General features: G+C 42.2%; 1 protein-coding gene across 1 annotated transcript in view; it reads right to left on the bottom strand.

The window, feature by feature from the left end:
* Positions 1-8,175, bottom strand: part of FLRT2 (fibronectin leucine rich transmembrane protein 2) — a 112,268-nt gene extending 104,093 nt beyond the window's left edge. The window contains exon 1 of the mRNA XM_036735423.1: positions 7,920-8,175. The gene's annotated coding sequence lies outside the window, so the exon portion shown is untranslated. The remainder of the gene's footprint in view (positions 1-7,919) is intronic.
* Positions 8,176-14,395: the final 6,220 nt, after the last annotated feature.

Genomic DNA, 14,395 nt, shown 5'->3' with positions numbered 1-14,395 from the left:
TATTTCAAAAGTTAAGCACAAGGAAAGGTATACAATTCGTGTTTAATAAATGGTGGGTAGATGAAAAGATTTGACACACCTGAGAATTAAATTTTTCCCAAGGCCCAAATACATGCTTATTTAAGAAGAAGGAAAATAAATATAAACATCTATAGAAGAGTTCATGGGCAAATTATAACAAATCCATTGGTTATGTGACTTCTCCTTTTTTTTTCTGGGAATGCATAAAATGTGGGGAAGTATACGGTATGAGGTGGAATACATCTATGCCCAACAGTGAATGCATCTGCCAGATAGAGCCTCTGTGATTGGTCAGTATTAAATCAGAGTCAAGCACTGGAATATGTAGCTAGAGGAGTAAAAATTCAGGCTCTTTCCCTCTAAAACTGAAAATATCTACAAGATTTTTAGATTCTGTGAAAAATGATCTTTGAGCTCTCCCTATCTTATTTTCCAAAAATCATTTTTAAAAAGGAAGAGTTCCCGATATACCATTTTTTTTTACAAAGCTACCTTGGAAAAATAAAGTATGTTAATAGCAAGGCAAAAAACATCAGCCCACATTTTCAGGGAACTTGGAGCATTTCATCCAAAGGGGCCCCCATGCAGGCAGCAATGGTTTATGAATCCACTCACAATAAATCAGTCTCAATTCCTGACAATGATCCAAAACTCTCACAGGAAGGAAAAGGACTGTCTTCCCATATGACAAGTGCCAGGCTCCCTCTCTAAAAATACTGAACTGGCCTCAGTCACACTTGTTCACTATAGTGCTATCTTTCTTTAGTCAAACTGTGAAAGTAATTTCTTTCTGTGAAAGAAGCTAATTGCAAACCCTCCCCCAGCCCTTTACACACATATACACACTGGGCTATAAAACAATTGCACAGCAAATGAATATATGTAATTGTAAAAACGTGCTTTATGGCACACATTTTAAATTATATTACTTAAATGTTATGTCAAGTGAGTCATGAGAATTTATCAAGTATTTAATACATGTCAGGCACCACGCTAAGCACTGGGAATGCAAATACAAGCAAAAACAAAGTTCCTGCCCTCAAGGAGCTTATACTCTAATGGTCAAAGACAAGATATATAACAGAGCTAAAAAGGCAAGGATGGGGATAGGTTGGGGGAGGCTCCCATGTGGGGATATCAGGGATATATCTTGAGAGTCAGAAGACAGCTAGAAGAGTGAAGGAGTAAGCATAACTGCTCTGGGCAATTCCTCAAAATGGAGGTTCCAGGAGTATTAGCAGGTGGAAGAGGTATATGTCAGGGTGAGAAAATCATAGAGACAGAGGCATGAGTGAGGTGAGAAGGATGTGGAGAACAGATGCAACTAGAAGACCATGATTCTTTTGCTTATTTGGTATGTTACTTTGGCAAAGTTACTTCATTTTTCTGGGCCTATGCTTTCTCATATATAAAATAAGGTTATTGGTCTAGATCCCCTTCCACTCTGAAATTCTGCTCTGCATGTGTTAATTTTTATAGACATTGCCCCTTCCTCCCCCAACCTTCACCACTATTGAACCTCCCCTAACCTTCACCATTATTGAATGTCTAAAATGTAAAATTGTTTAGAAATCATTTAGAAAAGTCGAACCCGTTTATCCAAAGCAATTTGGAAGACAGAAGGATTTGATAACAGCTTTCAAACTAAATATGTTACAACATGGTCGCCTTTTTTTGAAAATCTCATGTTTTCAGATACAATCCAATTCAACAAACATTTACCAAACATCTCCAATATACAAGACACTGTGCTACGTGGAAGATCCTCAAATGAGGAAGATATAGCTGCTCTTTGGTCCCAAAGAAGACAAAGGGGAAGGCACCTCCCATCTTCTTTATAGAGGCGAGGCACTATGGGTATGGAATACTACATACACACATATCTCAAACTTTTTCATGAGTTAATGAAACTTAACTTTCTTTTTCCTTTTGTTATAAAGAATGTTTTTCTGGGGGAGGGAAGAGGAAGGAACGCACTAGGAAATATAGGTGACATAAAAACAAAATGTATCAATGAAATATATTTTTATTTTTTAAAAAGATATAGTTGCCCTGCTCTCAAGCAGCCTCTAATCAAGCAGGGATAATGATTATGGTTTTCCATAAAGTATAAAATCTCTAAAATTTAAATTGGAAAGTTAAACATCAGACTTATTTAGATTTACCTTCTGTGTATTTCCATATGTGGAAATACAACAGAGTGGAAATTCCACTATACAACTAGGAGTCAGAAAACCAAACCGACCTCTAAAATCCCTTCTGACTCTAGCATTCTGCATTGCCTTGTTGCTGCGAACTTTTTAGGCTATCATTTAAGCTCCCCCATCCCTCAGTTTTCTCATCAGCAAATTGCAGAGAATAAGCATTTGCTCTATACCTACCCATAGGGTTGGTGCAGGAAGAACACTAGATGAACCCACTTGGAATGGGCAAAGTGCTAATTAAGTGGAAGGTCAGTATAGGTCAGGATTCCATCAGGTTTGTGAGGCCACATGGGCACTCCCTCTCTAGTAAGGTAGATCCCATTCAGTCTTCTACACAAGATCCACCTAACACAAAAATGCCTTCTGGATAGCTTCGTATTTCATGGACACCAGTGCAGTACCAGGGGTTTTCATCTGTTACTGCCCTCTTTCAATAAAAGATGAGCCCACCTCCTTTCCCAACTAGACATCCCCAGACACTGTTCACCCTCTCGACCCTCCCCAAACCCTGTACACTGCAGCTGTTTGATAAATACTAATTGAAAGACATTACATTCTAAAATCCTTTATTTTCCATTGCCTAGCACTGTTCGTGGCACGTAGAAGGCACTTAATAAATGCTAGTTGATTTATTCATAACTAAGAGGATCACAGGAATCTCAAAGGATCACTAGATCTTCTCTACTCCTCTAAGTTTCTCAACCTGCTTTTATCCAAAAATGAGGTAAATATTTCAATTTTCCATTTCTAAATCATTTGGCTCCATTATTCATAATCAAAGACACATAATGAATGCATGGATCAAATCACAGAGCAATGGGTTGAGGAGCCATCTGTTTACTCCAGTGGGCTGGGACATTACTTGGGAAAGAAACTGACATGAATAGCCAACTGGGCCTGAAAAAGACACTTGGTAATGAACCTATTTCAGGAGGCACAAGGTCTTAATGCTTTCCATCCAGCCATGTGACCTTTGCTGACTTTAATGGACAATATATTTCTGAGCTATTTTCAGGAGGACCTGTACACCTTGTTTTAATGATTGCTAAAGGTGAAGATTTTCAGTGTTCTGAGGCCTAATGGCTTCTATTCACTTTCTGGTCTGCTAAATTTATTTCAAAGTTTGAAAACCAAAGCTCTCTAGTTCAAATGGGAGTTTCTTTTCTCTAAATCTTGAAAGTACTAATAAACAGAATTGAAATACACTAAATGGTCCGTGAACTGAGGGGATATGAATCCTCTATCTATGTCATTTTACATTTCCTCATATAAACAATCTGGTGAAAAAATAGAGGTGGGGAGGACAATGTGTTGGGGCGTGGAGGAGTAACTCGAGTCAGAATACCTAATGGCTATCACTAGATTTTTTTTTTAATAACTGAGGCCTTTAACCCATAACTGTCAAAAATAATTACTCCCATGGTATATCAGTAGAATAGCCAGCCAATGTTTGAGAATTATGAATGTGGCCTTTTGACTTCTCAAATCATGTAAGGACATTCTTTGACCTTCCTGCACATAGCCTCTATAACAATGACACTGTTTTTGTTTTTTGAATGAGGCAAAAGACATATGGCTTTGCATACTTCTGCATAAACACCCCCCTATACCCACACCCCCCATTAAATTAAGCTAGAAGCAGTATTTGAAAAATAAATAAATAATGTGGTTCCAATTCGCTGCAAAAGGTGCAGGAGGCTAGTCAGTGGCAGGCCTGCAACCAAAAGGCTCCTTTTAGAAAGATGTCTTACAGGACTTTTTCTGCATCATTAACTCTTCTGGGATCCTGAACATAACATGATGAATTTCCTTAAGAAAGTAGCCACTGTTTGGTTTTGATTCACTTCAAAGAATCAGAGCAGAAGGAATCAAAGAAAACCAAAGACCAGTAGATGTGAAAATCATCAAGGAAAAGGAGTCATGAAGGTTCTAACAGATTTTGGCCATCTACTGAAAATACCAAAGATTATTTTTCTAATACAGTGTTTTTACTGTTTCATGCAACTGAAGTAAGTCTCTGTATTCAGCTTAACAGAGGATATTTTTATTACAATATTTGTGTCATAGCTGCTTTTTTAAAAAAAATGAACCTTATTTGAAACCTTGAAAAGGCGCTCTGTCTACTAATGGTTCTGGGGGTGCTTTTTTCCCCATGAAAAGAAGACAGTTAATTGGAGGGACGAGGTCACCCATTGCTGAAGAGAGAAGAAAGAAGCTAATAGTTCCATCTGTGCCACTCTTAAAAATAATAACCTAACATTTATTTTTTAGAAGAAAAAGATATTTTCACAAAGCAAATATAATTTGGGACGGGTAAAGGAGGAGGCTAGGACATAATGATGGCCATTTTCTTTTTCTTTTTAAATCGTTCTACAAAGGTTCTTCTGAGTACAGCCTACCCATGGGAAAAGAGAATCCTCCCCAAATTCCATATTTCCAAATACCACTGCCTCAAAAACCATCTGGAAAATGTCAGATAATGGTATCCACCTACTTAACAAATGAAATACACTTTATCTTCCATTTCCATTCAGAATCATCAGCTAAACTTGAAATTTCATTTGAATGCAAGTAGAAGAAAAAACTTTATTAAGAAAAATGTTTTAAAAGTTTCCTAAAAGATAACCTTCTGTTTAAAGACATCCCACTCATACTTCACTTTATCACACACAGGTAGAACAGAACTTAAATAAGTACAAATAGTGTAGTAAATATCAATTCATCCATATGCATAGATACACAAATACATATAGACTTAATAAGTATTTGTTCTCAAAGTTGTTTGGTCTTTATGTAAGTACTTAGGGCTAATAAAAAATTCACTTATATTTGGCAGGATTGTATGCCTTAAGTCAGCTGTACTCGGACATACAAGTCTTATTAGAATTGGACAACACTAATGTTTTATTTTTATTGAGCATATTATGAATGTTACATGGAATAATTATTTAGTAGTTCTTGTATTATCATATAGCATTTTAATGCCCTTATTAAATACTATTACCTATCCTGGAACGTCTGGAAAACTGTAATTTAGAAAATCTAAGCATGTATGGAGACAAAGCCTTGCATAGTCTTCTTTCTGTGTAATTCTGAGCTTTGGAAAAGAAGGATGAAAAACAATGACTGTTCACTTCTCACAGATAGAGGTCACTAATGGACTGATTTTGAATCACTGTGGAAGAAGCCTCAAAGTTATGAAAGTAATCTAGTGAAAAATGAATTGAGATTAAAGAGGAGATACTAAGAGATGATTATACCCAAAAGAATACCACCTGAATGAAAAGAATATGTTGTTTGGCCTTCTCCAACCTTCTAAATTGAAAACTAACCACAAGGGAAGTTTAACGAATTTACGTTTAAATTTCAGATACTACCCATTACAGAAGTTCTTTTGTAAAGAGAAAGATTAAAAAGTCAAACTTGAGCAGATTTTCACATTGGTTATCTTCTACTTAAGGCCTCCCAGGCTGAAATATTCTTGAACCTCTCTTGAAACCATACCCTAAATAATGTAGTTTCCAACTGGGAAAGTAAAAAGTTGCTTTAGGGAGATAAGTCTAAATCCTAAATCATACTATCCATTGGGCCAGAATATAAATGTAACAGGCAACAGGGCTTAAATTAGATCCAGACAGTCAAAGTCAAACTGAGATAGCTCACATCATCTAGAATACAGCATACAGGAAAAACCTGGACTTCTTTTGGATGTAGTGGGCAACTCAGCATGGTGTCATCTAGAAATCTGCTTTACGGTATTAGAAAGATCACCTGAAATATTGAAAACTGTAATGAAACTGCTCAAGTGTTTCAGGGTACAGACATTTTACTAGCATTCCATTGACACTAGGCTTGTAATGGGTTCTGCTATGGAGTAACCAGCATGCTCCTACTTAAGAAATGCTTGTACCTGCTAGCTGAGATTTAGAATGGTGTTTGAAATTTCATCTTCATAACTCCTAGAGCCACTGAGGTGAATTTGCCCAACCTGACAGCATAAGGCCACACTGTCATTCTCAATTATTTGGAAATCCTTACAGGATTTGGACCCATTTGAGGCTTTAGTACAAAACAAAACAAAAAAAAATAGGATAGGTTTTCAGACACAAACGCTTTATGAGAAAATCAGCAACTTTAACTTGAATGCATATCACCTAAATATGATCGTTACAATATGTTGGCCTCAAGATCCTCTAAGTATCTGGCATATTTTGCTTATCAGTAATTTTAAAAAAATCCCAGTTATAACAATATTGGCCTTAAAATTGCTATCCATACTACAGCCTAATATCCTGGGAAAATGCCAGCATTCAATTTATTCACCTCAAAAAACACTGAGTGGATCCAAAGTTTGTCGTTCTTTTCATTTAAGATTTAATAAAATAAGGTCATTAGGTTAATTCCATAGACAATATTAGGCTCTATATCTAAACTAGCCTTCATTAGCTTTTTGCCATGAGAAGTTAGATGTAATAAATTTAACAATAAGCCTCTGAATGTGTTGGGCTTGAGGGGTAGGGGCAGGATGGTGACCCCCCCCACTCCTTCAGCACAATCCATTTCATTTAAGTAATCTCCCAGTTGAGTTGGAAGCAATCTCTGCTGTTGAAAGAGGGGGTTTTTGCAAGGCAAATGCAGCACATCTAATCAGCGCCTTACACACCATAAAGGCGTTTACACAGATTTGTGTCTTGCACTTTATTAGCTTACTGCAAGCTTTAAAACAGATTTCCTCCACTAAAATTAATTAAGGCTCTAGGTGACTGATTTCCATTTACAAGAGATGACACCTTCTTGAGTTTCCAGGTGAACTACTAATAACAGTAATAGCAGTAATAAATGTGCTTGCTCTAAACATCTTTGAGGGTTTCCCATTTTCCTCTCCTAGAAGGCTCACCAGTTATTTCCCCCAGTTTCTCTGAGTAAGGAAGAGATTTGAGAGACGTGACAGCATTCTCTCCACTGCCCCCAACCTCAACGCACACAGGCGCACTCACACTCCCTGAGCCTCCCCAGTGAACGTAGCTACTGATGGAGGATCTGATTCTCTGCACAGTCTCCCCCCACCCTTTATTTCATCGCAAATTCGCGTCACCAATGACTAATACCAGCCAGTTCTCCCCTCAATGAAAACTAGACTTCTAAAGTTTCCATTTTATGAGGGTTGAAGGTGATGGGAGATGGAAAGGGGCGCCTACGATTTCAACTTAGAAGGTTTTGTGATTTTTAAATGTTCACCTCCGAGGTACCAACAAAATCGGGGTGTGAGGGTGGTAAGTTCAGTCATTTTTAAGGGTTTCTATAAGCCAGATGCTATAATTATCTGCTGTAATTGGGGATGTTCAAATCTATGCACCATCTACCTCAACTGAAAGATATCAAAGCCCTTGAAATCCATATTTAAACTGCCAAATAGGTGCACAGGGCAACAGCTGGACATAACGTTCCATCCCCTAGCTATGGGATCCACCTCCCCACATTCTCGCAGATGGAGAAAAGCTCCAATACTGCCTATTAGGTGACGAATGATCTTTTGGTCCTAGGACCAGAGCCTGGATCATTAACTTTGCCTCCCTCCTGACTCTCCAGTCAGTGACAGCAGCTGCCCTTCCGAGGCAAGCAATGGAGAAGGGGGTCGGGGGTTTTGGAAGAGTAGAGTGAATGAGGAGTGGGGGGTGGGACGGGTCACTTTACCTGAGAAGATTCGTGCAGTCCTTTTCCAGCCCTGGTCATAATCCCTCTTTGCGCTTTTCCCTCCCCGGGATCCAAACTTTTGCTCCTGCCTCTGAATCGCGGTGGAGGCTTCGGGTGCCCTGGGTGGGTATCCAGCGGCTGGGCCGGGGGCTGCCGGAGCTGGAGCCCGAGCCGGAGCCGCTGTGACGGGCGCGCTTCTCCGCACCCCGCGGCTCGCCTCTGCCAGCTCACCGGAGCGCTCCCTTCCCCTCGCTCTCGCCTTCCTCCCCTATGAAGCAGCGGCATCGTCCTCCCCCTTCCTCCTCCACCTCCTCCTCCAACGCGCAGCCCAGGGCTCTGGCATCCCACTTTCTCTTCTCTCCTGCCTTCTTGTCACCACCACCACCCCTTCCTTCTGCCCAGCGCCCCCGCTCCCCTACTGGTGCTCTTAGCAAATAAAAAATGACGCCCCCTTCCCTGCTCCCCCCCCCCAAAAAAAAACTAGGGAAAACGGAAGGGGAAAAATGCAGCCGCAGGATGCTCTCTCGCAGGGGTCTCCCTTAGCGGCGATGAAAGGATCACGGGAGGAAGCACCGAGACCCAGGACTCGGACAAGTCTCCAGATACCCTACACACGTATGTGGGAGCGGGAGCGTGTGTGTGTGTGCACGCGCGCGCGTGTGTCTCGCTCCAAGTCTTGCGCCTTCTTCAGACGGGGATTGCGAGGCTGATCTTAGCAGTAACGATGCCTCAGATCTGACTATTCCCCTCCAATGTAAGTTGTGCCTCCCCCCCCCGTCCCCCCAGCCTGACACCCCTGGGAGATGTTTACAGTAATGAATTCAGCTGATAGCCATCTCGCTCCTCTCTAGTTTGCTTGCTAGCTCTCCCTCCTCTATTCCTCTCCCTCTTTCTCTCTCCTGGAGGCCCTCCCACATTTCTAGTTTAAAGAATGCTTGGAAGGCAGGGCTGCAACCCAAGGCTTTCCAAGAGGCAAAGTCAGACTAAGGTTTTTTAACCCTATCCTTCCCTGAAGGAAGGTAAAAAAGGAGGGTTGTGCTTGCTAACCCAGTTGATAATCACACAGCTCTACAGAAGTAGATGGCATTTTTTTTCTTTCCTGTTCCCTACACGCTCCCATCCCCCAGTAATAAAAGCCACTGTCAAATCTCTGAAGGTCACTTTTCTCATTCTGGACACTTCTATGTTACCAATGAGAAGGATTTATTACTTAGAAACTCTTGAGGAATATCCAAAACATGACATTAGAAAGAAAAAATCAAATCTTTCTACAAAGATGGCGTTATTTCAAATAGAGGCAACTTTGGTGATGCGATTCCCCACCCCCCTTCATCCCTCCATGACTATTTCTCTATACTCCCAACACCTTACTTCTTCAATGAACTCTAATCGGAATAATGACCTCCTATTTAGGATTATTTTGTAAGAGTCCCTCCTTTCAGCCGCACTGTTCCTCCCTCCCCACCCTCTTCCCTTTCCCTCCTCCTCCTCATTCTCCCTCCTTGGAAAAGGACCACTTATAGACTGTGGTGGGCACGCAGATTCGGCAACACGGACTTAAGGATCAGATTGCAAACCGCTGAAGAAATCAGGAGTTGTATATAGCCAACTCACCCTTTTTATTGTTTTGTAGACCGAAAAGTGACGTCTTGGAGAAGCAAGAAACACAGGGTTTCACAAACACACACACACACACACCCCACAATATTCTTGATTTTCGACTGTGGTTTCATTGCCGGTCTGTCTGCCTACAGTAAGTTCCTGTCATGTTTTAACAAGTCAAGAGACAGGCTGATTCTGAACAGAAGAGGGAGAGCGCTCTCGTTCTACAAACCAGACTTCCTAAAGAAGCAAACGCTGGTTGGTCTGCGTTAGAAGTCGGCACACTGGAGTTGGAAACTCAGAGGAGGAAACTGAGAGAGATGTGATCAGATTCTAGGGCAGAATGTGTAGTCAAGAATAATAACTCTGACTTTCTTGATGAGGAATAGGCTGATCTCAGCCACAGATCAAAGCCTGAGTCACTGGACAGTACTTTTACCAATCTCACTACTGCCCCCGTCTTCCGCCTCGCCGACCGCCCCCCCTCCCCCCGGCATTCGGAAGGTTTCTACAGAATTCATGTTTTTGAGAGCCTAAGACAGACTAATACAATTTAGAGAACAGTCCGATATGACTCCAAGGACAAAATCCAATTATATACACGCATACATGGCTGCACGTGTGTGCATGGCGCACGCCATAAGATCTTTGGCTTGACTTCTGCAAGGTCGGAAGGAAAAAAAAATCCCACTCTGTTCATAAACGTGTTGAATGGCGAATAAAGGAACCGAAATACGAAAGGAGAGGGAGAAGTTCTGATCCAGTAAGGACAGACATAGAGTGCCATCTTGCTGGGAGGTTCCAGCAGCACCAGCAGCAAAATCTAACAGCTTGATTAGCAGCAGCAGCAGCTGCGGCAGCTGCCGCCACCCTAGCCGCTAAACCCTGCTGAGAACCCGGCAGCTCAAAGCGCTCCTGCCTACGGAGTAGTTTCTTTGGCACCCAAGGGGGCAGTTACTGTCCTGCCCAGTCCAATCACCCCTTCTCCCCGCCCAACTCCTTCCTCTTAGAATTTCCTACCCACTACTAACCCCACGACCTTGATCTTCCTTCCAGATGATGAACTATCCCCCCAACACACACACACACACACACACACACACACACACCCCAGTGTCGATCACAGAAGGGATTTTTTCCACCCGGCCTCCAGGAGCAAAGAAGGAGGTGCTGGGGGAAGTTTGCCTAGATGTGTACTCAAGGAAGCAAGTAGCAGGCAGTGACAGATTCACAGTTCCTCCCATTCCCCCACCATTCACCTTTTTCTCTCCGTACACTGACCAAGGCGCTGTTTTGTCTTTTTGTTTGTTTTTTTCTCCAGAACACTGCAGCAAGGAATTCAGTAGGTCTCAGCACAACTCCCCCTGAGCCACTCCAAACTGAGGCCCTAGCCTAGTCTAAGGCCCTTTCCTAGCAGAGAGTGCAGACTGCCAGTTGGAGGTGGTACTTCTCCAGATAATCACATTAGGTTTTTAGGAAATCACTGAAGTCAAAGTAGAAAGAACCGGCACGGCTGGATCCTCTTAAAGGGCTAATAATCTAAAACAGATTGCAAGAAAAAAAGGGGGGGAGGGAGTTAGAGACTGGAGGTTTTAGAACCAAACAGACCAGAATAGCAATAATAACAGTAATTGATGTGGGAAGAGGGGGAAGCACTGATGTCTGTAAGGTAATAGCGAGTCATACTGGAAACTGGGTGCTGTTTCTCTGTCAAGCCGCAGGGCTCCGATACTCCAGTTTAAGAATATAGGGCAAAGACGGTAAATGTCAATTGCTAAACTACTTTAAGGTGTTGGATTTGCCGGTTCGAACTTGCACCTAGATGTAGGTAAGGTTGTACTATAATCCAAACTTGCATCCTTCTCACTTTCCTCCCTAAGCAGAAAGTTAAAACCTGCAGTTTGCCTCCCTCGCCAGCCTGTTCAGAAAGCAATTCCCACCAAATCTGGCAGCAGCGTGTGCCTCGGAAGCGCTGGCTGACCCTCATCAACTTCACCTGAGCCTCCGAAGTTCTTTTTTTTTTTTTACCTGCTGGTGAAATCTCCGAGTTAGTTCATCCAAATCCCACCGGGTCAGGAAGGTGAAAAGAGAAAAAGCTGGTACAGTAGTAGCTGGGCTCCTGCTGCATGGTATTGTCTTAAGGATCGCCACCAAGGTCTGCCTTTCCCATTGTTGACAATTGCCACCCTCGTCCCAGATGTCTTATCAGGCTTGGAGGCTCGGAAGCAAGCGAGCTGCCGCGGTCTTGTGGCTCCTTTCTTTAACCCTGACACTGGAGTGAGGGCTCCGGCAAGTGAACGATTGAAGTGGTTAAACGTCTTTTCTCAGAGATTCCGCCCAACCCGGCTGAGCGATCTTATCTCCCTATGATCATTACTCACTGGTGACAATGCGAGATGCCAAACTCTAAAGCGAGGATGACAGATTTCGAACTTGCAGCTACAAGGTACCTAGCCTAAGACAGTTTGCTTCTCCTCCCGCCCCCCTGGCCTTCCCTCCAACTAGGGAGGGAACTAGTTTAACCCTTTGTGCTCTGGGGGAGGGAAATAGAGCGGGAAGAATGAATACATGAGGAAACCGCACTGGGTGGCTGGCGTGGAAGTAGGATTTGCCCACGTGCATTTTGTAATGTTTGCCTTGGTACTTAATGCCTTAAATGAACTCTCAATGGCATAACTTCAAAAGTTAGTTTCTTTTCTAGGCTGCGTCTTCTAAACAAAAGGCAGCCTTCCGGATCCTTTAAACCTTCTGTAGTTGGATTTATCAAAAGTTGCTTGGCGTTCCCTATCTTCCGTATCTCCTGGAGGGTCCTTTGTCCCCATTTTCTAAGTGTGCGGAGTGTAATTAGCCGTAGAGTCTCCGAAAGCTCATCTCGACTAAAAGTCCTTCTTTGCAGCTTTTTAGAGCTGCGTGTTTTTTTGTGCCCCCACTCGATAACTGTATCGCTCACGCAAAAGTTTATATGGAATCAAAAATTCAAGCAGACCTCCCCCACCCTGTACCATCCTTCCTTCAAAAAGAAGTAATGAGAACGCCAGGATTTTTTTCCCCCTTGGGGTGGGGGGGGGGGAGAGAGAGAGAGAGAGAGAGAGAGAGAGAACGAAAATGGGAGCTGAAGAAACGGGCAGATGTTGCTGGAGAGAGAGGAAGAAAGAGAGATTGCTAATATGAAGTAAATAAAAATGGAAGCACAGACAAGAATGATTGAAAAAAAAAATAAGCGAGTCGGAGCATTGGAAGGAACTGGTCAGCTCCACTCCGGGGTTTTGATCCGTGACATCCCCCCCTCCCCCCCACCCCACCAGCGCCTTCTGAAACAGTTTAAATAAAGAGCACAAAAGAGATTCTTGTCTCCGCATCCCACGCGTTTTGCGTTTTGAAAACAATTGTACACTAAGTACTCTCTTGACTCCGGAGAAGTTAGCTTATTTTTAAGGCGAATCATCTGCTAGGAGGGAGAGGAAAGCTTAGGAAAAACAAGTGCCCCCTAATGCCCCGCTAATTACACAGTCACACCTAAGTACACAGAAGAAGATTATCTTCTACATAACACTCAGGTCAAAACGCAAGCATCTCAAACGGAGTTTTCTGCCCCACAACTAAAACAGAGGAGAGCCTCCAAAAAAAAAAAAATTAAAGGAGCCTTTGCAAACAAGTCAGAGGCTTGAACTCGGCAGATCTTGGCGGAAACTGGGCGACAAAGGAAGAGATCCGGTGATTTCCCCGGAGCTCATTCATATATTATCCTAAATTCTCTCCCAGAGACCCATGCCAAGAGAAAGCTTTATAAATCTGCAAATCGCCAAGCAGTGCCCACTGGAGCATTCAGAGCGCCGAGCAGGCTGGCTGCAGAATTGCGTTGCAAATCCGTTTAGTTTGCCAAGGTGGCAGCAAAACACAGGTTTAGGCTTCTTAGAAGAGGAGGAGGAGAAACAGCAGAATGAACACTGGAGACCACATTTTAAAACATCGGAGAAGTAACCTACTCGCGTTTAAAAATCTTTCCTTTTGGACAATGTATGTATGTATGTATATATGTATGCATGCATGCATGTGCGCACGAATGTGTCTGTATGTTATATAGATGTTTGAGATTTTAATCTGTGATTCGCCGGTTCTTTCACCATTAACTATGTTTGGGGAGGGAATGTAAATGAAGAGAGTCTTTGGATTTGCTTTGCTGCTTTAGACAGCTATAAAAGAAATCAGACTGAAAGGGGGCTGCAGATGCATGGTATTTATGTTTTAGATTATCTATGCCCCTAAGTGGTAAGAGCACCATGTTATGTGTTCCTGATCCCAATTAGAGGCCATTAATGCAATTACTTGTCATAGCAAGAGAAGGAAAATTAAATAAGGAAACAGGTACAGCAGGAGGAGATGCACACATACACACGTGTGTGTGTGTGTGTGTGTGTGTGTGTGTGTGTGTGTGTGTGTATTTTCTGGCAAAAATATCTCAATCACAGGCAACATTGTGAGTGGGCCAGTGCAGTGGATATGGGTCTGTACTTGGCTCAGGAAGACCAGGTTTTGAATACTGACTCAGAAACCTACTAGCTTTGTGACATTGAACAAATTACTAAACCTCTCTGTGTCTTAGTTTACTCATCTATAAAATAAGGAGTTAAACTGGATAATATAATAGCCATAAATTCTATGAGCTTAAGTATCTGATTGGGGGTGGGAGGATGCAGAAAAATAACATATATCATTTGGAGTATTCAAAGCAATAATCACAGTAGATTTAAATGAAATTTGATGTAGCAATGAGCTATTCACAAAACTGTGACAAGCTATATTTGGAAAGAAAAAATAGATAAATTCACAAAGGGGAGGGGGAGACTGGGAAAAAAGCAAATGCATGAGCTGCC

Source organism: Trichosurus vulpecula, chromosome 8 (genome assembly GCF_011100635.1).
Source record: "Trichosurus vulpecula isolate mTriVul1 chromosome 8, mTriVul1.pri, whole genome shotgun sequence".
NCBI classification, from domain to species: domain Eukaryota; kingdom Metazoa; phylum Chordata; class Mammalia; order Diprotodontia; family Phalangeridae; genus Trichosurus; species Trichosurus vulpecula.
This window is presented reverse-complemented; position numbering and strand designations above follow the sequence as displayed.